Source organism: Nycticebus coucang, chromosome 9, assembly GCF_027406575.1.
Source record: "Nycticebus coucang isolate mNycCou1 chromosome 9, mNycCou1.pri, whole genome shotgun sequence".
Classification (NCBI taxonomy): domain Eukaryota; kingdom Metazoa; phylum Chordata; class Mammalia; order Primates; family Lorisidae; genus Nycticebus; species Nycticebus coucang.
In genome coordinates, this window is record NC_069788.1 from 18,720,110 (window position 1) to 18,745,797 (window position 25,688).

At 36.1% G+C, this 25,688-nt stretch overlaps 1 protein-coding gene across 1 annotated transcript in view; it reads left to right on the top strand.

Moving 5' to 3' along the window:
• EYS (eyes shut homolog) overlaps positions 1–25,688 on the top strand; it is a 1,685,250-nt gene that overhangs the window by 501,085 nt on the left and 1,158,477 nt on the right. The window lies entirely within an intron of this gene.

The following is a 25,688-nucleotide window of genomic DNA, read 5'->3' on the forward strand; positions in this document are numbered from 1 at the left end:
AATAAAAGAAATCTTAAGAGTAGTAGAAAATAGTGTCCCCTCTGTACAGATTAGCGTAAATATAAAATAAATGGTCCACATGTTGAATTCACAACACCCAGCAATATTGAATGTGTGTGAAATTTCAAAAATTATTCTAAGAAGTGCTGAGTCTTACAGCCTGTTTTTATCTGAGGTATTTTTTATTCTCACATGTATATTTTATCATCCTTCGTTGTCTTTAGTTTTATTTGGATTTTCGTCTCATATTCTGTATTTCCGTCATTTCTTTCACTCATCGACGTGGGTGCTGTCTCTTCGGATGATTCCCATTTGTCATCGCTGTTGTCACAAGCAGGTGCTATTCTGTCTTGAATGGGCTGTGACACAGTTGGCAAATCAATGAGATCCCCTCAGGCTCCTCATTTCTCAAGAAGCCTGACATAAAAAATGTCTGCTCAGGGTGGACACAGCTCACTGACCGACAGCAGAGAACAGATGGCACCCGACGCGAGTCGGTGTTATGATACAAGTGGAGCTCACAGTTTATGCCGTAGCAACAAAGCCAATTTTCACAAACAGACTACACTAGCTGGAGTTAGAAATTTTTGAAAAACAAAGCTGTTTTTATCAATATATTTTAACTATCAGTATACTGATACTGTTTTTACCATGAAAGAATAACTTGTGGCGAATTGTTTCTTTCCTACAAGGAAGGCAAACACCTAGGTGAATAATTATAAGTAATATTTGGATATCCATGCCCAGGAGCAAGGCTGATCCATGGTTATGGAGCTGCTGTTTAGATATGTGCAGTGGTCCTGGCACTTGGTCTTTTTCATGCTAGAAGCTCTGTCTCAATTGGTCACCATAACCTCTTCACACTCTCTGGGATTCCTGGAGGGATGGGCATGTGACCCTTTGCTGATCTCTGAGACAAAGGAGGAGTTCTTTCCAAGGAAAGATTTTCTCCTTAATCCATAGGATATAAGAAAAGGTAGGTTGACCTCTTCTAGACCTTCTAACATCTGAATTCTATGCAAGTAGTTGCTGTTGATATTCTCAGACCCTAACATGGGGGAAGGGTGATGCAGCTTGATGGTAAATGACCCAAAAATGGAGCAGAGAGATGAGAGAAATCTGGCCTTTGATTAACGATTAGACTCATGACTGGGCCTCCCACATGCCTGATTAACCTCTGGACCTAATTGTATCTGATCATGTAGAGCCTCCTGTTTAATATGGCGTAGGTCAGAGTTCTTTTTACTTGCAGGTAAATCATCTACTGTGACAAATCCATAATGTGATTAAGCTTTACTTTAGCCTGTAACTTCAGCCATTACTTCAGTAATAACAGTTTATTATAGTAGAAAGAACTTCATGCCCATAATGAGAGTCTACACCAAGAGTTGACCTTGACACAACTTACCTGCAGGACATAAAGTTAGGGACTACCATTTTTAGATGCTGTACCATACCAAATAAATAGAACTTCTAGGTATAATATTCTTTCATTTATTGATTTTATGAATTGCCAATAATAAGGTATTCAGACTGACTAAAAATCTTGACTACTACCTCCAGAAATTGTTATAATAATAATAAAGGAAAAAAAGCAGAATGAAGCAGGGTTGGAAAAAAAGTAAAATTCTGAATCTAAATAAAATTTACCAACTAGATTATTATATTTTATTAGTTGGTTCAAATACATTTTTATCTACAAGGAGACTATTAAAATAATCAGTCTCCTAAATATAATTCATGTGTCAACTTCAAGAGCAGAAATATCATTGAATTGGTGATATCCTTTCAAGAGAAGGTATTAAGGAGGCAATAGGTTATTTTTTAAAATTTAGACAATATGAAAAGTATTTTATAGCTTTCAGATATTGTGTCAGGGCTCCAAGACTCCTCTCAGATTTGATAATTTCCAAGAAAGACTCAGAAAAGTTGCTTTACTTTTTGTTACAATTTATTGTAATAGAAAGGTACAGATTAGCAATAACGAAGGGAAAGAGGCATTGGATGAAGTCTAAGAAAAACGAGGCACAAGCTTCTAGGTATATTCTTCCATTTAAGTTTCATGGGCAGTGCTTAAAATATTTTTTCACAAACAAGGCAGGGCAGCATGCGTAAAGTGTTACCAAGCAGGGAAATTTGCTTGAGCCTTAGAGCCGAAGGTCTTTATTGTGGGGCAGTCATGGCTACATGAAGCACCTGTGTAACTGACCTCAGCTAATCGGTCTTCTGCTCTCTCTAGTGGTCAAGCTGAAACAGCATGGCCCACAGCCCCAGGCATACAAAAAAAGGAAAGCCTTCCAGCATAAATCACATCTAATTAGCATAAACTATTTGGCACAGCTCAAGGTCTCAGTTATCAAAGACATTACTTTCAGCTGGGGTGTTCCAATGCTCAGAGGAGCAGCGGAAAGCTAGTCTGTCCTTTGGGCTATGTAGGATTTGAACAATCAAGCTGAATTAAAAAAATCTGAATTAAAAAATCTTTATTACATAAGTATTTTGTTAAATATTGCCTTTTTGTATAGGACTAGGTGGAAAATAATACATTCTATAATAATAAAACAAAACAATTGCGAAGATAACTAAAGTCAGGTAAAAAGAGCTAAAACTTCATAGTTTTGAAATAAGGCCTGGAATAGACATCGTGAATAATTATGTGAGTTTTATATTTGCTTGCTTTCACCAGCTCATTGGTTAAAGAAAAACCTTAAAGTGCTAACGGCTTTAAAATGGAAGAGAAAATATAAAGGCAAAGAGTGGGGTTTCCTGCAGAATATTTCATGATCCCAAGAAACTAAAATATGACTTTATTTACTCTAGAAGGCATTCACATTTACCTGGAGGGTTAGCAGCCTTCGTTGTAAGGATAGAATCTCCAAATCAACCTAAGTAATCTCACTGACACAAGTCTTACTTAGCCTTTGAACTTGGAAGGTGTGTAGCTTTAAATTAATATTTTCACATTTGTAGCATTTTGCTATGATTACATTGCAGCATCATGAAATTGAATTTGGGGCAAAAAAGCAGAAAATCATGCCATCAAAAAATTCAATCAAAGTATTTTGTAACAATGAAGCAGCTTTCTTCTTTTCCTTTCTTTATGGGTCAGTAAAACTAAGAGAACAATGGGGAAAAAGAATGATTTTTGAAGACCTAGTTCATAATATACAAATGTTATGAAAGAGTAGAGTCAGATTTATTCCCTTAGGTAACTCTGCTAGGTATATTTGAGAGTAACTATTTCTTTGTGCTTATTTGAATATGTATGAGCAAATTAGTATTTTACCTCTCATTTTACTTTCATTTTACTCTGTAACTTGCATGAGTAATCAATGTTTAATTTTGATAACAGCAGTAGAAAACAAGTAATACAATAGAAGTAACATATGGAGAGAACAAAAGGTTTTATTCGTATACAACTATGTAAAAATATATACACATAGATAGTAGTATAATATTGGTTTAAATTTTCTCCCAAACATTCAGGTCCAAAAAACAAACTAAATTCATGAGTGTTCTAAAAGAAAAATAAAACAGCCTTTACCTTCACCCATCATAGAGTTGAAAAATGCATGCCAATTATTTGAGGTTATCATGGGGCAGCTCCTGATAAGTACATCTTGGTTGCTACTAAAATCCCCATTATAGCATCTCCATACTCCTTTCAAAAATACATTAATCTGCCAAATGATTCCAGACTTTGGATACCAAATTTGGCTCCTAGGACCCTTCCGTACCCCTTCCTCTAAGGGCATGATGTTCAGCTAATCAGTGGTCAGGTCCCAGTTACCATTACCATGTCCAGTTGGAACCAGGAAAAACGTCTACGTTCTGTTCTCTCTCTAGGACTACAAATTCCCCATCAGTCCAACTACTCTCTGTCCAAATGCTAAAGCTTTCTTTTCTCTCATGCCCTCTCTCTCTATAAAGATTTGCTTAATCTCATTTGATGGAAATTACCACAGAGACTCTGCCTTAGTGTTGGAGCTTGAGAGCTCTAGAATCCTCAAAACACAAACAGCCATGTAAATATGTCTGGATGGAGAAAAGAAAAAGTCCACTTTTGTAGCAAAAAAGGCAATGGTAAATATATTCTCAATAATTCCCCAGTTACATATAAAATTTGTGTACCCTCAAGTATCCTTATTCTTATATATAAACCATAATATGGCTCCACTGTGAATTAAATATTACTGGATCATGGGTCTTGTAAAAATAATTTTTTAACTCATTTTTAAATTTGATTAAATTAAACTGCTTATAAGGTTATAGCAACCTGTAAGAAAAGAGAACATCTGGGGACTGTCTGGCTATGACATGGATCTATAGCATATGTTATATAATTTACTACTAGTGATTTAACTTATTGAAGCCATAAAATAAAAAAAGTTATGATATTCACTTATTTACTATATATAGTTTTATTTTATTACTACAAGAGCTATTTCACTTTCCATTTTATTTTAGTACCAAGGTATACATAGGCAACTATTAAACCTTTTAATTGGTTTATCAGTTTCTTCAACACAATGTAAGAGATGGAGTCAATTGTTCGTAATCAGAAGGTTGTCTTTGAAAATACACATGCTTAAAATTCCGATTTAGTAGTTGGATCTAGACATCTGGATAATTAAGCCTTGTGATTCTGATGTGTACCAGGTATCCAGATAGCATTTGTAGTTCCTAACTTCGGTAATATTGGGGGTGGACAGCAGAGGTTCCTGTTTCATGTTTACTGCTAATTCAGTTTATTTAGTACCTGAAAAGAGAAATAATGATTATCATAGAAATTGAAGATTGACCCTCCACATTTTCAGCATTGTTTTTCATATCATCTTCGTTTTGTAAGTATTATTCTCTTTTGGGTCTTTCCATATGTTTCAGTGCTTTTGCTTTTAAGAGAAAGAAAATAAAATCTAGGTTCTCTATTCCAATCCTTTTGTGAGGCAGATAATAACTCATTGTTTTCTCCTCACTGCTGTAATAAGTTAGTGAAACATTACTGTCTTGTGTGTTGACATTTGCTAATCAGTACGTGGAATTGTGGCTTCTCATAACCACTAGGCATAATGTATCAAATCCTTAAAAATAATCAATGACTATCACTTCTCAGCCTGTTGGCTAAGATCAAGGGTAAAAATAGTCAATGACTGATTGATTGTAACGATATCCCAAAGGTTCAGTTAAGTCTGTTAACTAAATCTATTAGTTACAACATCTTAAGTGGAGACTGAATAGCCAACACTTTAATCTAAATCTTGATATATTAGCTAACAGTCAATGTTTAAAAAGGCACTGCAATGATTAGGTAACACAAAATAAAGTCCTTTGGTTATGACCGTTCTAAATAGGCTACTTTTATTTACATAGAATAAAATCTACATGTAACTTATTACTCAGATTCTACTTATTATAACACAGATCTTCACTTCAAGAATTTCATGTTGCATTTATGACTATGGCTCTTTATGATGGATGTTTTGTATCCTTTCTACAGTACAGTAGATTATGGTATTTTTTCCTGTATGATCCAAGACTAATATGGCATTTAAGTTCAATAATTTGATGATTTTTATAAGTCTTTTAATATGTTCCTATTAATTGTCAATTTTAATGATAGTTACTATGCTATCATAGTGTGGCAGCAGCCCCATTTTTCCCCTTTAATCTATTGTTTTGAATCTGTAATGGCTTTGAAAGGGATAATCACATTTGTTAGGATTATATGCAAAATAAAAGTAAATAGAATCTAAGAAAAGAATTGTTGATCCACCTGAATAAACAACTGTGTGAGCTGTAAAGCTTTAAACTTGTGAAATCCACTTTGGAATGTCAGACACATTTTCCCTTCTTTCTTATTCCAAGATTCATTACAGAGAAGAGAGGTTTACAGATGGATGAATTTTGAGGTTTAAGAAATCCACGGAGCAGGATTGAATTTCATAAATATCGTGTGAGAACACAACAGATCAGTGAGGAGAATTCTCCATTTCAGATTCTCTAATAAAAATGAACAGTTCCCAGAAATTAGCTTAAAAAATGATTTAGAACTCATTGAAAGCCATTTCCACTGCCAATATTAGCCAAATAGAAATGCATTTGTTTATTCTGAAAGCATTATGAGACAAATTAATCTCAAGGTTATTTCAAAACAAACATTGTACTTTTATATCCTTATTTGCTATATTTATATCACTATCACTGGGATTCGTCTCTGAGCTTCACAATTTATTTCTGAGAAATCGATGAACAGTTTAGAGTTCATAGTAACTCTAGTTTTTCCTAGAAAACATTCTCGCTGCCATCTCGATGGATGCTATTGTTTAAGTCTGTATCAAATTATGTCTAAAACCTGTTGTGTTGTGTACATTGTGTTTATATAATGCATTTAAGAGGGTCATAAAGGAATAAAAAAACACATCTTCCTTCAGAAGAACAGGTTGACTTCAATAATTTATTATTAACTGACAAGACCCGCTTTCAAGAGGTTGTAGATTCTTGATTTCCATGAGCACAGAACACCATTATGTTTTAATCACTTATTTCATTCTAACCCATTCCCATTGTTCCATAAGAAGTTGAGTTTATCAAATGTAAAAGAAACAAAACAAAACAAAAAGAAAACCCTAGGAAATGGTGGATTAGGAAGTGGGGAGACACATGTGGAAACAAACAGACGTGTAAGTTTGCATGTATACATAACATACACAGAAAAGAGAACATACTTGGCTCTGTTAGTCTTTTGCCCACTGTTCCAAACAGAACTTGGGAGCTTTCTCACTGTGAACTTGTCTGGCTTATGTATATCTACAGAAACACACACGGACACACACTCACACGCAGAGGGTGCCAAAAATATGTTTTTTCTTCCTTTTAGAAGGAAAAACCTGTATTAAAATTGTACTAGTCAAGTCACATTTGGGCAAGAGGCACATGATATGATAGACAAGATAACAAATATGATTTGTATATACTGAGTATTACAACTTTAATACTGAGTATTACTGTATTACAACTTTAATACTCAGTATTAATTTCTTTTCTTTTCTTAAATTGTGTCTACATTTTGGGGCACCCTGTGTGTGTGTGTATGTGTGTGTATATGTATTTTAATAAATTATACATATTTATTATATGTTTAATAAATTATACATAAAAGAGAAGAGGGCTTTTGAGCTATATGACTTTGTCCTCACTAGCTGTGTTATTTCAACTAACCCATCTAACCTTTCTAAACCTGTTGGTTCATTTTCATAATGAATATAACAATAACAACTACTTTACAGAATTGCTATGAAAATGAAACTTAAAATGCTTCAGGCATTTTACTTTATGTTAAATCCATAACATAGTGTCTGCCCTGTAGAAAGCAGTTAATAAATATAGACAATATTTTAATGATGAAGATAATGATGATGATTTTACTTTGAATCAATAGAATGTTTCTCTGAATTGAGCGACAGCTCTTACATCAAGTTGCCAAGCCAGAGTATTTTATTCCAGTGCGTGGAATTGAGCTTAATAAACTGTGATTCAATCACCTTTTTCTTAAAAATAATTACATTACTGACCCATGGATTTCAATATTAATATATTTTTATACTGAATAATAGTATATAAAAGTTTATATTTACATCTAAAAACTTTGAAGAAAATATAGATAAAATACCTGTTAGGAAGATAGCTAACTCACATTATTCTGTGCTGGTTTAATTACTTATTTTTAACATTAACCATCAATTCTCTGAGGCAAGATTATGCTTCATTTGAAATATTTTTCTTTGCCTTTGTATCCTCAAGACTGAGTTAGGATATTGACTAACTTTAGATAACAGTGACGTTTCCAATGAGGGGTGGCAGGAGCGGGGAGGAAGGAGGGAGACAGGATGGAGGGAAAGAGAAATTGAATGGTTAGGTGTTGACCTGTATTTTTTTAAACGGTCACAAATCAATGGCAGGGGGTCACGGACATGTGACAGCAAACCAGTCCTGACTCCCCCCACTGGTATACAACTGTTTTAACTATTTCTATAGTTTCTCATAGAGTGTGAAACTTAAAGGTCTATACTCATAACAAAATTCTAAATATTTGGCAAGTGCCGATAGCTTTTGTTGGGCATGATTTCAGGTTGTTAGGGCTCTTGTGCCATCTTTTAGGACAGTGGTGTCTAACCTTTTCTTTTTCTCTGCTGCATACTGGAAGAAGAGTTATCTTGGGCTACACATCATATACATACAAACTAACAAAAGCTGATTAGCAACAACAACAACAACAACAAGATACAAGCGTTTTGTGATATTGTTAGGTGAGTGGTATTTGGGGACCAAATGATGAGTCAGCAGTTTTCCAGGCTCTTTCTTCCCAGTACCAAAGAATGGTTCCTGGTACCAAATCCACAAAATGAATAAACAAAGTTAGCAAAAAAAAAAAAAAAAGTTAGGACCACAATGTGGTTTGAAATAGTTATACCAAAATAAAGAGAAAAAGAACAATTAAAATTTAGCCTTGTGACTACAGGCCTCACAACAGCACACTTTCTAATTCTTTTTTTTTTTTTTTTTTTTGTAGAGACAGAGTCTCACTTTATGGCCCTCGGTAGAGTGCCGTGGCCTCACACAGCTCACAGCAACCTCCAACTCCTGGGCTTAAGCGATTCTCTTGCCTCAGCCTCCCGAATAGCTGGGACTACAGGCGCCTGCCACAACACCCGGCTATTTTTTGGTTGCAGTTTGGCCGGGGCCGGGTTTGAACCCGCCACCCTCGGTATATGGGGCCGGCGCCTTACCGACTGAGCCACAGGCGCCGCCCACACACTTTCTAATTCTTATACATGATTTCAAGGAAGTAACACCTACTCTTTGGAAAGTTCCATTCCTTTTATTCCTTTTCCAATTAGTCTGAGGTCTTAATTCTATTGTGCACTTTAAGTACTAGGGGATTAATAAACCCCTCTATCCAAACCCATTTCTGTAATGGTCATATCCACCTGACCGAATTCCCTAATTATGTTGGAAAGTCCATCAAACGTTGTTTAACTTCTTTTCCCCAGAATTGCCCAGCTGCAGGGTCTCGTGTAGTCCTTTACTCATGAAAGCCCAGAATAACCTGACCACATCCACCCTGCTCATGTCTAACTAGCTACCTAACAATATCCTCTACCAAAGATAAGTAAAAAAGTCCTCATCAAATTAGCACGTGGCTCACAGGCTGCAGGATGGACACCACTGTTTTAGGGCTTGTGATGAGATTGTTATATTTCTGCTGAAATACTCTGAATCTTATAGACACAAAGCAGAACACCTCAGCCTGATCCCTCGCTCTTCATGAATGAAGACTTTAATCCAGCTCACCCTACCTAAATGTGATCCATGCCGCAGCCCTGTGTGTCCGTTCCCTCCATTTAAGTTGCTACTTGCTGGATTTTTCTGCTTCTCAGAGCAAGAAAATCTCCCTTAGTCTAACTTCTGTGCTTGAAACCTAAGACTAAAATTTTTCCTTCCATACTTTAAAAAACTCTGAAGAAAAAACTCAGAACAAAATGATTGTCCTTGGTATGGATATAAGTGTGGATGAGTGTATGGACATAATTAAGCTTAGACACAGATCCAAGTCTCGAATGGACAGAGACTGGCTGTTAGATAGTAGATGGATTCCAGCTCTTGTAGCAATGACGGTGGGCACCCTGCCTTGGTGCTGACTCCAGCAATAGCCCTACCTGGGAATATGGACAAGGATGAGCACTCTGTCTTGGTGCTGCCCCAACCTTGATCTTCCCTGAGAACCACCTCATGGGGATGGAGGAATGCCCTGTCAACCTGCAAAGGAATACAGGGAATCCCCTGGAGTGGGGGAACAGTCATCTCAGGCACAAAAGCATTTGGAAAATGACCCACAGTAACCTAATGCTAATTGTCATGTCATTAGCTGCCCATCAAAGTGATTTGATGATGACTTTTGAACCTCAAGGAGAGCCTTGTAAATTCTGTAATTTACAAGAATTCTGTAATCTACAAATTGTAGATTCTGTACAACAAGACCCCAGATGACACCAGAACCTCTTGTAAGAACAGTGGGCCCATCGGTCATCTGTGACAGATGTTACCTTGCTCTTGCTCTATCAACCTATCTTGCTCTCCCTCAATAAACCTTGTTTCAAGTTTACCTTGATTCTGCTGTGTCTGGTCATACTTAGGCCAGAAGAATGTGTTTTTAAGTCTCTACAGGCAACCAAAGACCAGATGCTTGTCAGAAGATGCAGATCCCGCTTTGCCCTGTGATTCTCCATTCCAGGACTCCGTTTGGAGTTCTGTTGTATTTCACAGAAGATATATTTTTTCTGAGGAGAACATAAGGCTCGTGGAGGTTTCTCATGGTGACACAGTACCATGCTGTATGGCAGAATTATGACAGGTCTGCAGGTGGCATGCCCTGCTCAAGATTTCCCCGTCTGTCCCAGACCATGCTGCACCTCTGAAAGTAGCAGAATTTGAGTTCATTTCCACACAGGACTCACAAAATGAGGAAGGACAAGTGCTCTTAAAGGAAATCAATATTTCAGTATTACAGTCCATCAAAATCACATGGGCTAATGTTGTTGACGCTACGGTGGGGCGGGGGTGGGGGAATGGTTCAGGTAGGTCCTGTTGCTCATTCCACAAAAATCCAATTATTGAGACGAGGATTGCCATAGAAGAAAAGAATATTTAATATGAATGACATCTTGCTGAGGAAACAGAAGAAACTGCCTCAAATCTGCCTCCCTGACTGAGGTTCAGACCTTTAAAGAAGCAGCACACTGTGGTGTATGTCACTCACAGGGGGCTGCGTGCATGGAGGGCAGGTTATGAAGGATGGGGAATCTTAACCTCAGGAAGTCTGTCCTGGGGTTTTCTGAATCTCGGCTCCTTTGCTTTACAGAAAATCCAAACTTTCAAGCCCAGTGTGGTATGGTGGCTCCCACCTACAATCTCAGTGTTTTGGGAAACTGATGTGGGAGGCTCACTTGGGGCCAGGAGTTCAATTCTATCATTTCTGGATTACAACTCAGAAAGAATTATAAATGTCATATTGGGGTTCATGAAAGCAGTTACACTAATTCTAAAAATGCATGCATATTTTAGATTCACCTTTTGAGGACTCTGAGATAAAATACAGGAGGCGAGGTTGAGCTTCTGTTTTTAAGTCCTCCCCAGAGAATTCAGCAGTAAAGCCAGACCACATAAATATTAGACTGTGCACAGGCATGGTCTGTAAGCATTTCATACGGAGTACTCAGCACCCAACCTGATTCATGGAAGCTTGAAATGAGAGGTGTGGAGAACATGTGAGTTGGGAGAATGGTCTACCAACAGGTGAGGAGACCCAGCTACAGAGACTAAAATATTAATGAGAGATTCTTGTCTCCAAACTAACCAGAGCAGAAAGGAATTTAGAAATACAATGTATGTTGGCAATAAAACATAAAAAAAAAAAAAAGTCCAAACCTTTTGAAAGCATTTTCTGAGAATATAGGTCATGGGTCCCTTACAAATGGTATCAATTACTACAATGCCCCTATGTTATTCCCATCTCTGAAAAAAGGGCTTTATTAAATTTAATTTTCATATTTCACTTAGATAAAAAGTTTGACTACATTTTGATAAGGAAGGATAAAACCGTTCCAAGTGTTTTTTTTTGTTTGTTTGTTTGTTTTTCTGTAATTTCTTTGAGTATGGAGGGAGCAAAAACTCCCAAGGGGCCAAGAATGAAATGAAGCCTTCTCTCCCACTTGTCTAAACTGGCAGTTTAATAAACAAGTGGGGCCAGTGCCTACGGTGCTTACTGATGGCTTAATTAATCATATCCCCAAATAATTTGCTACTTTTTGTTGCTCATACAATTGACAGATCAAAAGAAGAAATTCTCGCCCTAGTAAAGTTATAACATTTGTGTAGGTGAAGACCTTTCATAGGCTTCTGGCAATATTTTAAAAACTTTTGTTCTGACTGATGACCTTGACTGCATCAGTTCCTGGGCCACTGTTTGGACCTTTTCATATAAGCACTGTCCCGCTTCTGCATATTCATAAAAGAGGAGACAGTTCTCACCTCTGTGCAAAAGACTATACCAGAAAAAATTGATATGTGTTATATCAAGGGAAGCCCCAATGCATTTTCTGATCTTAATTAAGCAAGAGCTTTAGATCACCTGAATGTTTATGGGTATTTTCTTTGTTATTGGGAACCGTGGTCTCAAAAATCCTTGAAAACCTGAAATTTCCAGAAGCCAGGAAAGAAACTTGTTCCTGCTATGGGAAACTTGTAATAAAAGTGATGGAAGGATGGATTCAGGAGAATAAATCCTGGACTGTAATACAGAAGTCCAGCAGGAACATAGAGCCAGGGCTGCTGTAAAGAAAAAAATAATTCAGATTTCTTTAGTGTGTAGGACATCTTACACATCCATTGTAAACAAGTTTATATGAAAGCATATTCATTTCCAATTTAAAATCTTATCTCTTCTGTCAATAATCTATAGCTAACTTTTTTCTGAAATATTTTCACAAGTGCCATTATCTTGTTTATTTATTTATTATTATTACTATGCAGAGCGCTGAGCTTCCCTTTTAAAATCTGGAAATAATTCTTTAATAAAATATAAAAATCTATAATGTGAATACATGTTCCTTTGTAGACAGTTTAGAAAATTAGGGAAAACAATAAACATTTTTAAAAACATAGTTATTTCAGATCTTACAACCAAGAAATTGTGTCCTTGTTTCCACAATTATTATGGAAAATATTGTCATGTACCTTTCCGTTTTCAGCTGATGATTTGATAACATCCAGCAGGATAATTAGTCTATAACGGGGTCATTCTTCCTGCTACGTAATTGGAAGACTGAACACAGGGTAGTTTATCTGGAGGCTCAGTAACTGTGTCTGGTCTGAGAAGTCCAGTTTACCTCTGGTTAATTAGTGTGTGATGGCTTAAGTTGTAAATATCTTCCCAAATATAATGATGGGCAAATTTCATGTAAGAATAAGGATTTTCATCATCTTTTAAATAAGCAGATGTAGTAGTTCCAGACCAGAGTCTAACATAAACAGAATTCCTGGAGTTGACTAGTGTTTACCCGCTTTGTAGGAGACTCTCCTTTGCTGCTTCCTCCGCTGACTATGAAGAGGCCTCACATCAGGTGTCTAATGGCTTAGTGTTTAAATGCTGCTGAGTAATGTGGACTTGGGCCAAAGACCGGTCTCCTTTAGGCTGATGGTTTTGTAATCATTCCATTTGAAGACTCCGCTACAGGGGATTTTTTTCATCAAGGCTTACTGAAAAATTACTGCAAAATTGTGTGAAAACCTTAATAGAAAATAAAAACGGGAAAATGTTCTTTACTTGGAGGAAAATAAGCATGTCCACTTTACAGTAGCCTTATTACTACACACTAGCATATAGCAGAAAGAAAAAGTAGGAAGCATCCCTAAGGGGGCTTCCTAATAGCTTTAAAATATACTTTAAATAAGGTTTAAAACATTTTTATGCAACATTTTAAAACACTTATTTTTTATATTGGAAGCACTATTTTTTATGAGTAGAAACATTTGAGTATAATTTTTTTGTGTGTGTGGGGGGAAATGGTGATGTAGACTGGAATGAATGAGACTGTAAACATTTATTATCTATTTATCCTGACATCCATAGCTTATACACTTCCTCATTTCTTATATTCACATTGAAATATGAGTAGATTAATTGACATTACGCAGTTATATATCTTTTTTATGTTTGCACTAGATAAAAAGTGCACTCTACTGAGACAAATTCAGTTAATTGAATAACTCTTAATTCATCTTACACATTATTCTCTTTAGGCAGTGTAGCAATCCTGTTGACATTTTGCCCACAGATGACCTCTTTCAGAGCTAATTTCTATTCAGTTGTACTAAGTAAATCAAAAGATGAAGTGTAATGTGAGCAATTTGTCTTTCTGAGAATCAAGAATATCAATGCAAAGGAAAAATAAAACTGACATGAAATTCATAAGATATAAAAGAAGAAACAATTCATGATATCCATTTATTTAATAAATTTATGCTTGACATCTATTTCTCTGGCCCTGGAAAACATCATCAGGACTTTCCCCCAAAGATTTTCCATATGGATTTAGATCTTGTTACTGGAGAGCTGAAGATTAAAGATTCTGTGCAAATCACATACTAAAGAATTATTATCTTTAGTAACTATTGTTGGGAGTTGAGTGTCCCAATTCCCTGAAACCAGTTGACCCGATTTCGATTATGTAGCTGAGCTAGAAAGTTCAACTGAGGCATGGTGTGGTTGAAAGTGAAAATGAACGGAAACTGAAAATAAAACTGGAGCAGCTCAGGCAGCGTGAATAGAGAGCAAAAGTAACCTGCACAAGTTTCAGTGTAACAGAGAGAAACTTTATTTAAGAACAAAGGGAAAGTTTAGGGTCCTTCCAAGTAGGTCCCTCTCATGATGGAGAGAAGTAAGAAAGACAGAGATGCAAAGGCCCCACAGGGGTATGAACACCCTCCTTCTTTTCATGTGATACTGGCCGCAAGTCTTTCATTGGTATCTCCGCCCCTCCAGGCATTATTGCCCTTTTCTACTGGTCATTGATTATGGCTCTTTTCTATTGGTCACTGGTAACCTCGATCACGTCATATTCACATTCTCAAGGGCTCTGCAGACTTCCTGGTTCAGCAAAACAGGCTTTCCTCCCATCCCCCTTGAAGGCCCTTTCTTAGGGCCCGTTATCAACTATATTTTGAGTTTTGCTTAAAAACATTGTTAAAACCATAAGGGATTTGCTTTGGTCCAGTTGCTTGTTATACAAAAATCCAAGTATTGAGACAATGAGGATTGCCAAGGAAGAAAGGAGCCTTTAAGAAAACAGCCTCTAGCTGGGAAAAGAAAAGAAGCTGCCTTGAATTTGCTTCCCCAAGCAAATGATATCATGAATTTTTAAAGGAGGAGTCATGTGCCTTGTGTAGGCCAGTGCTATATCTCACAAGGGGATACATGGATTTGGGACAGTTTGTGGGGGGAGGTGAATCTTGGTATTGGAAAGTTTGCCTTGAGGCCTTCAGAATCTCATCTCCTATGCCTTGCAGAAAATTTATCATTTTGGGCATAGTGTGGTAGCTCCTGCCTATAATCCTAGTACCTTTGGAGGCCAAGGTGGGAGTCCATCATTTTTGGGCAAAAACTAAAGGGTCAAGCAGTTAATTAAGGGAGAGGATTATTAAAAAAAATAGGATTCGTGGAACTGGTTACAAAAGTTCTAAATGTAGTAAGTATAAACGCAACCCAGCAAAATTAGATTTTTTTTTTTAAATTAGATATTTTTTGCATAAAGTGAATAATGAGCATATTCTCAGACATCTGTCATCAAGTCTAATAATTGAGACTAAATTATTAATGATTAATACAACTGAAATTAAAAAAAAAATCCTTCAAAATAGTTTTCAAAGTTTATATAGAGGGTGCTCCCAAATGGATACACATTTTAAGAAAGGAAAAAAATGTGATAAAATTGTAATACTCAAAGGCTTGGTTCCCGTAGCACAGTGGTTAGGGTGCCGGCCACATACACTGAGGCAGGCAGGTCCGAACCTGGCTGTGGCCTGCTAAACAACAGGACAACTGCAACAAAAAAAATAGTCTGGCATTGTGGTGGGCACCTGTAGTCCCAGCTACTTGGGAGGCTGAGGCAAGAGAATTGCTTAAGCCCAAGATTTTAAGGTTGCAGTGAGCTTGTGATGCCAAGGCACTCTACCCAGGATGACATAGTGAGACTCTGTCTAAATAAATAAATAGTAATACTCAATATATACCAATAACAAAAGATGAATATAACTCACATTGAGCACTATTATAATTGTAGAAGTTGAATGTCTATTGAGTATTACAATTTTAATGCAGTTTTTTTCTTTCTTAAAATGTATATATATTTGGGGACAATCCATATATCCATATGGATTAATTGGTCTGTTATGCAAATCAGCATTAGGACTCAATTACAATTGATTCCATGTCCCTATTTGGTAAAACATTTGCCAAGAGTTTCTAAACTTGTTCGATTTCAATCCCCTTCTCATAAAATATTTTGTTCCTATATTTTCAAAGTCTGTGTTATTTATAAATTATGCTCATCTTACTCTACTAATAGAAATCATAAAAACAAACACCTTCTCCTTATGTAAGCTTCCCGGTGGCAGGACCATTTATAGTATCTATCTTTGAATGTGAAGAGCCTGGTACATCACCTGGAATGAAATAGTTTCTCAATAATTATGTGCTGAAGGAAGAATTGGAAAAAGGAGCACAATTCAACCCAGCAATTGTCAGCCAAGTCCAGTAGAAAGAGCTCTGTTCTGAAATTTGGTGATCTGGGGTTTCTTGCTCAGAAATATGGGCTTTATGAATTTAAGTCAATTCTACAATTATTGATTCATTTATCAAATGCTTTCTGAATAAATTTTATGGTCAAAATATGACAACTCTGACGTTCTCTGGGTGTCATTTTATACTGTTTTTAGGACAAGCCTGCATCTGTCTGTGAAGTCTTATTCTCTTTCAGAATGTCTAGTTCTACATTAAGGTTATTATTAAACCTCAGGAAACTTTTGTCTTAACTCATTCAAATGGACCATTTCCCAAATATTTTTTAGTGAAATTGACAACTACAAGCCACCACCCAACCATTAAAGCTGTAGGCCTGTTGAGAAATCATTAGTTTTATAAAACTTTAGAATGTTTTCTCCCATTCAATATGATATTGCTAATGGCCTCAAATCTATTTTTTTCTTTGATGTTCTTATATTGTCAAATTTATAAAACTTAACAATGCGTATACAACACACAAACCTTTATCACTTCCATACAGAGGAGACAGGGATACATTAAAATATACATATTATGCAGCTGCATTAACCATATTAGTTAACATTAGGAATGCTGTTATATGAATTCAGCCACTAATTATTGAAATGTGTATTTAATAATTCATGTTTTATTAATAATGTATCATAAAAATTAAGCATATAAAGGAATATAAGATATATTTATTGTGGCATGCTGGAAAATTATCTTGAGGCTACAGATTAATTTAAAATATGATTATTTTTACTACATATTCTGGGCTATTTTATGAAAACAGCCATAGATTCTATTCATGACCCAGCTTTCCCTTGACTTCTCTGAAAATTTCCTGTGCTATAAAATACCCTTAAGGGAATGGGGTGAGATTTAAACTACGATGATTTCTTCAGAATCCTTGCACAGGTTTTGGCATGTTAAAATCATAATAAAAATTAACATTGCCATCTATTACATGGAGGGGGACAAAAAGGTTGCAGCACATTTGGTGTTATTGTCCAATACAGGGTGGAAAATCTCTCTGCATTTTGTTTTTAAATGTTAGCAATGGAAGACCAAACAAAGGATGTCATTTGTTTTACTTGAAGGGATTTCTGCTATACGCAAACACCTGGGACCAAAGTGTCTGGTGGTGTCTCCAAAGATAGTAAGGCTCTTACCATAGTGGCAGCTCACAGTAATGCTGACAATATTGTTGACTTCATCAGATACTGAAAATAATTTGCCATGGCCCGAGGCATGAATTTTTAAAGTTATAACTATGTTTTTTGATCAATTTATGTAATAGCATATCTTTCTTTTTTTTTTTTTAGACTAAGTCTCACTACACATGGCCCTCAGTAGAGTGCCGTAACTCTCAGCTCACAGCAACCTCCAACTCTTGGACTTAAGCGATTCTCTTACCTCCGCCTCCCAAGTAGCTGGGACTACAGGTGCCTGCCATAACACCAGCTATTTTTTTTTTTTTTTTTTGTCGTTGTTGTTTGGCAGGCTTGGGCTGGGTTTGAACCCGCCAGCCCCGATGTATGTGGCTGGCGCCCTAGCCACTGAGCTACAGGCACCAAGCCAGTATCTTAAAATATTTATTATTCAGGAGACTATATTGCTTAAATGGACATTATTTTGCATAAAAAAGGGTTCTTTATTTTGATTATGCATATTAACAATAACTATTTGCTCAGTTAACAAATTTTGATCTTCATAGATTATGCGTGTTCATTATCCCCTTAAGATATATATTGCTCCCTTGTAGGCATGAATTGATTCCCCATGATCTACCTATTGGTATCTTATCTTTGCTTTCTCTTGTTCCTCTTTAGTCAAATGTTTTCAAGGTATAGGCTCTGCTCTAGCTACCCTTGGAAAAATGAAAAGATTACACCTGGAACCAGTATCTGTCCTTAAGCTCCTTCCAAATTACTGTTTGCTCATCTTTATCTCATTTCTTTGCTCTCCCCCTCCAATACCTGGTGGCTTGTATTTTATAAGATGTCTGTCTGAATTGTGGAAGATGCACTGCTTTTATTTTATTTCTATTCTTTTCTTTAATGGTAAAGTTATAAGATGCTGCACCAGCATTACCAGGGTGCTCCACCTCACCCCCACTGAATCAAAATCTTAGCATCTAGGATTTTGAATTTCTTTGTCCATCTACACTGGGTTTGATCTCTCCCTTTCCGTATTCCCTAATTCAAGTCTGCTTTCCTGCTTTTCACTCTTGTTCTCACCCTGGCATGACAGTGGGTAGTGAGCCTATAATTTTTAATCCCAAATGCTGTAAATAGATTTCTTCACACTCAAGATGGCCTTCAGTAGGTGTTGTCCTAGGACCTTAGATTAACTCTATTGAAGAAAACGACTTCACGTTATTCTTCTCCAGGCAAGGTCTAGAGGGATGCTCCTTACTTACAAACTCTTCTTTTAAGCTCTTAGCCCCCAAAGACAAGAAATGTACTGCAAAGTGTAATAATATATCTCCAATTAAAATCACTCTCCTAAATGTCATTAGAAATGTCACTGTGGCTCCTCTTTTCTTCAATAGGAGATAGCCACGTAGCTCTACCTGGGTCACCTCTGCCAAGTTTACTGTGATCTTGAGACTTATGTCAATGACTGATACAATCATATAGTAATTTAACTAGTAGAGTAATATAGTTTAATTCTGTGTTGGAAAAATATATTTTCAACTTGTTTTAAGTTCACATTGGCAATTTCATATAATTATTGAAGTACAGGTATACCTCAGAGATATTGTGGGTTGGTTCCAGACCATAAAGTGAATATCCCAATAAAGCAAATGACACTACTTTTTTTCCCAGTGTGTTTATATTGTAGTCTATAAAATGTAAAATAGCATTATGTATAAAAAATGCATGTCTTAATTTAGAATATTTTATTGCTAAAACATGCTAACAATTATCTGACTATACATTTGAGTTATACTTTTTTTTCTGGTGGAGGCTCTTGCTTTAATATTGATTGCTGCTAACTGATCAGGGTGACAGTGGCTGAAGGTTGGTGCAGCTCTGGCAATTTCTTAAGAAAAGAATAAAGTTTTCCACACAGATTGACTCTTTCACAAAAGATTTCTCTTTAGCACGTGATGTTGTTTGACAGCTTTTTATCTGCAGATGTTCTTTCAAAGTTGAAGTCAATCCTCAAAGACTCTGATGTTGCTTTAACAACTAAGTTTACGTAATACTTTAAATCCTTTGTTGTCATTTCCACAAGGTTCAGAGGATCTTCATCAGTGGTAGATTCACTCTCAAGGAATGACCTTACCTATCCATAAAAAGCAACTCCTTATCTGTTCAAGTTTCATTATGAGATTGTGGTAATTCAGTCACACCTTCAGACTCGACTTCTAATTTAGTTCTTTGACTGTTTCTACCACATCTGCAGTTACTTCCTTCAGTGAAATCTTGAACCCCTCAAAGTCATCTCTAAAGGTTGGAATCAACTTTTTCCAGTCATATTAATGTTGATATTTCGACCTTCTCTCACATAACATGAAAGTTCCTAATGACATCTAGCTAGAATGATTAATCCTTTCCAGAAGGTTTCTCTTCACTTTTCCTAGATCCATCAGTAGAATCACTATCTATGGCAACTATGGCATTTAAAAAAATATTAAGTAATAAAACTTGAAAGTCAAAATTACTCCTTGGTCCATGGACCTGCAGAATGGATGTTATGTTAGCAGGCAAGAAAATAACCTTAATCTTCTTGTACATTTTCAACACACGTCTGGGGTGACTAGTGCATTGTCAGCCAGTAATAATTTTTTGAAAGAAATCTTTTGCTTAGCAGCGCCTCTCAACCGTGGGCTTAAAATATTCAGTAAACCAGGTTATAAACAGATGTGCTGTTATTCAGGCTTTGTGTGCTACTCACAAAGGACAGGTGTAGTACATTAGGGGGCTTAGTATACCCAGGGCCGTAGTATTTTCAGAATGATAAATGAGCTCTGGCTTTAATATAAAGTCACCTGCAGAATTAATCCCTAATAAGAGTCAGCCTGCCCTTTGATACTTTGAAACCAGACATTGACTTCTCCTCTCTGGCTATGGTAGTTCTACATGGCATCTTCTTTCAAGATAAGGCTGTTTATCTACATTGAATGTAAGTTGTTTAGAGAAGCTGTCTTCATCAATGACCTTCGCTGGATTTCTGGATAACTTGCTACAGCTTTTCCATTAGACTTGCTGCTTCAACTTGCATTTGTATGTGATGGGGAAGGTGTCTTTCTATAATCTCATTAACCAACATTACCTAGTTTCAAACTTCTCTTCTGCAGCTTCCTCCCTCTCTCAGCCTTCATAGAACTGAAGAGAGTGAGGGTCTTCCCCTGGATTAGGATTTGTCTAACGGGAATGGAATCCCCGCTTAGATCCTCTATCCAGAATATTACTCTTTGTCCACATCAGCATTAAGGCTATTTTTCTTTCTTATTATTTGTGTATTCAAATGGTGTAGCACTTTTAATTTCCTTTAAACTTTTTCCTTGAATTCACAAATTGACTTACTGTTCGGTGCAAGAGCCCTAGCTTTTAGCCTATTCTGAGTTTTGACATGCCTTCTTCATTCCTAGCTTTTGATTAAAAGTAAGAGACATGTGACTTCCTTTTACTAAAACATGTAGAGCCCATGCTAAGATTTTAATTGGCCTAAGTTCAATATTGTTGTGTCTTAGGAATAAGGAGGCTCAAGAGGAGGGAGAGAGAAAAGAAATGACCAGTCACTGGAGCAGTCAGAACACACGTAACACTGATTAAGTTTACTGTTGTGTATGGGCGTGGTTTGTTTCCCCATCAATTATAATAGTAACGTCAAAGATCACTGATTACAGGTCACCATAACACATATAGTAACAGTGGAACAGTTTTAAATATTCTGAGAATTACCCAAATGGGATGCAGAGAAACAAAGATGATGTTGGAAAAATAGACTTGCTTAATGCAAGGTTGCAAAAACCTTAATTTATACAAATCTACAAAGCACAAGAAAATAAAGTATGACTGTATGTTAGTGACAAAAACATAGGTTTCGTTTGCCTTTGCATAAGCGGAGATCGATTTCATAATATATATTAAATACCAGTTGATAAAGATGGCTGCTATGATCCAAATTTCTGTCCTTTCTAAGTTCATATGTTGAAATCTTAACCCAAGGTAATAGTAGTAGGAAATGGAGAATGTGAAGGATGTGTGTGTGTGTGTAGGGGGAGGTCATAGGTGCTGAGTCCTCATAAATGAATTTAGTGCCCATATTAAGAGGGAGACCTATCACCCCTTCTGTCATGTAAGGTTATGGTGAAAAGCCAGCCGCAGGCCCTCAATTTGCTGGCAACTTAATATAGGACTTTCCAGTCTTCAGAAATGTGAGAAATAAATTTCTATTGTTTATAAGCCACTCAACTTATAGTATCTTGTTATAGCAGCTCAAACATCCCAGACCATGGTTGTACTACAACCAGGGCTTTGCATTATAAACTAGGCCAGCTCTGTAACACTATAAGCCATGGCACTTTGAAGATGCCTCATTTTATATTTATCACACACTGATGAGTGAATCCTTGCCAAGAAATAGTAAAAAAAAAAAATGTGTGTCCAATTTGATAGCTCCTTTTACTGTCACTTACTTTTCAGTAATAAATGTATTCTTAGTTCATGTCCTTTAATTTAAAAATGCATGTGTAACATAATAATAAACTCATTTAGTAAATATGAAGACAGGGAAATATTATTTCCACTTGAACTAGTTTCTTGAACTTAATGCAGCTGTTTCTCTGTCAATATCACTCATAGTATAAAATGTTTTATCAGATTAAAAAAGTTCTGATCAAATAAAAGTATACCCTAAGTGTTTAGTCCCATATTTAGTTGTATTTATATAGATATTTTTAACACATAATGTAGTTTCAGTACAAGTATTATGAAATTATAATGTTTTACTTTTCAAAGAGAAAATATGTAAAATAGGAAAATAAAAAGGAGAATTTTTAGAAGGTTTAGCTCATACAGCAAAAGGCACTTACAGAATTTTACCAGAGGCCTGTGTGGTTCTGATAGCCTTTCATTTATGTGGAACATCAACTTGAGTGAAATTGTATTTGCAGTACAGGCAGTCCCTGGGTTATGAACGAGCTAGGTTCTATAGGTTTGTTCTTACGTTGAATTCCTATGTAAGTTGGAATAGCCCCATTCATAAGTACGAGTTGTATGTAAGTCAGGTGTTTGTAACTCAGGGACTGCCTAGAAATGGCCACTTGCTGATGATCAGTTTTAGGATTTTATTTATTTATTTTTGGAAAGCTAACTGTTCGTGTGAATATGATATATACAGAAAAGTTTGTATTTACAATAGAAAAATAAGAAAACATTTTAAAAGGAAAAGAAATGTCCTAACAGATGTTGGCATCTCACATATGATAAATATATATAACACCCAAGCAACCAGATGTCTGTCTGTCTTGTGAATGTTTTTTTTTTTTTTTTCATTTCAGGTTAATATACATAAGAGGGTGCAGACACTTAGATTAAAGACCTGGCTTTTATAAGGTTAAAGTCTGTGTTCTAGTTGTGTGGTTCACCCAGGAATTGTGCCATCTACCCATGCACTGTACCTGTTAGGAGGGAACTTCCCCAACCTCCTCCTCCTCTCCCTCTAATAGAATTTTATTTAGTTTTTCTTTCACAGGAGCCTGTATTTGTTAATCCATTAGTTTCAAAGAGGTGCTGAGTATGTGTGATGCTTATTTTTCCATTCTTGAGATACTTTGCTTAAGAGAATAGTTTCCAAAGCCATCCAGGTTGTTGCAAAAGATCCAAATCTCTGTCTTTTTTATAACTAGATAGTATTCCATGTATACATGTATCATAATCTATTAATATGTTCATGTATTGAAGAGCACAATTGTTGTTTCCACATCTTTGTGACTGAATTGTGCTGCTATAAACATTCGCATGCAAATGTACTTAGGGTAAAATGTCTTTTTTTCTTTTGGGTAGATACCTAGTGATCAAATTACAGGATCAAATGGGAGGTTGGGCATGGTTTCATGTGTTTACTAGCCATTCATTCATCTGTCCTCATGAGAAAAGTTTCTGTTGATGTCTCTTGCCCAGTTTTTAATGGGGTTGTTTAATCTTTTCTTGTTGATTTTCTTGAGTTCTTTGTAGATTCTGGTCATTAGCCGAGATTAATAGCATGTAAATATTTTCTCCCATTCTGAAGATTGTCTCTTTACTTTGTTGATCGCATCCTTAGCTAAGCAGGAACTTTTTAATTTGATCAGGTCCCATTTATTTATTTTAATTGTTGCTGCCATTGCCAGTAGGTTCTTCATGAATTCTTTCCCTAGGCTGATGAGATTAAGAGTTTTCTCACACTTCCTTCTAGGGCTTTTATAGTTTCATATCTTAGAGTTAAACCTTTTATCTGTTGGGAGTTAATTTTTTTAGTGGTGGGAGGTGCAGGTTCAGCTTCAGTTTTTTGCATGCGGCTAGCCAGTTTTCCCAGCACAATTTATGGAAAAGGGATTCTTTTCTCCAGTGTATCCTTTTATTTGCTTTGTCTAAGATCCGATGGCCATATAGGGCTGATTTACCTCTAGATTCTCTGTTCTGTTCCATAAATCTATGAGTTATTTTTATATTCATGCTGTTTTGATCACTATAAACTTGTAGTATAACAAGAACTCTGGTAAAATGATGCTATCAGATTTGTGATTATTTCATAGAACTGTGTTGGCTATTTGGGTTTTTCTTTTTTTTTTTTTTTTTTTTTTTTATTTTATTTATTTTTTTTTTTAATTTGGCCGGGGCTGGGTTTGAACCCGCAACCTCCGGCATATGGGACCGGCGCCCTACCCGCTGAGCCACAGGCACCGCCCCTATTTGGGTTTTTCTCTGGTTCCATATGAAACATTGAACTATTTTGTTGTTGTTATAGCATAGAGAGAAAGAATTTTTACTCTTAGTCTCGACATTATTTATATTTATAGGTTAAATATTTTTAATAAGGTAAGCTGATTTTTGCACATCAAACTCCTGTCTACTACCTAACTACTACTCTGATATCACTAAAGTGAGTGATATCAGAGATAAAATTATAACTGTTACATCTTATTAATAACTGGTATGGTTTTTAATCAGCCTTCGAAATTCTCAGATATTAGGATGAACAGATAACTGACATTCAAATGTGTGCAGATTTTGACCTAAGCAATCTCAAATGACACTTTCCAAAAAAGTAAAGAGATTTTAATTTTAGGACTTGGTGCATTTATATATTAATACATATAAGAAACAAAATTATTGATTCTGTTTTTATTCTCTGAGAAACTATGGTCCAGTAAGCTTAACTATCAGCCTGCTGTATTTTTTTTCTCTGACATAATATGGATTGAGTAATAATAATCCTCAAAATTGATTTTAACAATTTAAAAACTACACACAAATCAAAAAGTCCATTCAACATAGTATTTTTTTTTTTTTTTGAGGCAGAATCTCGCCATGTCATCCTTGGTAGAGTGCTGCAGCATCACAGCTCACAGCAACCTCAAACTCTTGGGCTTAAGCGATTCTTTTGCCTCAGCCTCCCAAGTAGCTGGGACTACAGGCACGCACCTCAACGCTGGCTATTGTTTTGTTGTTTAGCAGGCCTGGGCTGGGCTTGAACCTGCCAGCCCCAGTGTATGTGGCTGATGCCCTAACCGCTGAGCTACAGGCTCCGAGCCTCAACATAGTATTTTTACCCCTACACTTATCATCCTGTATGTTGCTAATGTCATTCAGTTCAACTCATAGTTATGTAAGGATTTATACATGAAAGTCCTTGTTCTTGGAGTGGAATACACACATACTAACAACACAGTATCACTGGACTCAATAGTCTTATAAATTATCTGAACATTAAGAGAGAAATAGCCACAGATAATACCATTGGAAGTATAATGAAAGATGTATTGTATAAAAAGCGCAAAGAGAATAAAGATTGTTCTGCAAGTAGAGGGAAGTATAGTTTACTCTATCAGGAATTTATGACTTCTGTAGAAAAACATAACATTTGGATATGTTGGAACAGAGGTGCATTAAGGATAAATATTAAAGGAAGTATATTTCACAACAGTGTTAAAATGCAGACTCCTGGAGGCCATCACCAGCTATTTTGATTTAGCAATTATGGGCTGGAGCTCAAGAATCTATCATTTTTAACAAGCACCTCAGGTGATTCAGATCAAACAGCCGAAAATGACCTTTCCAATCACAAGTTGCCTTGGATTTTACATTATAGG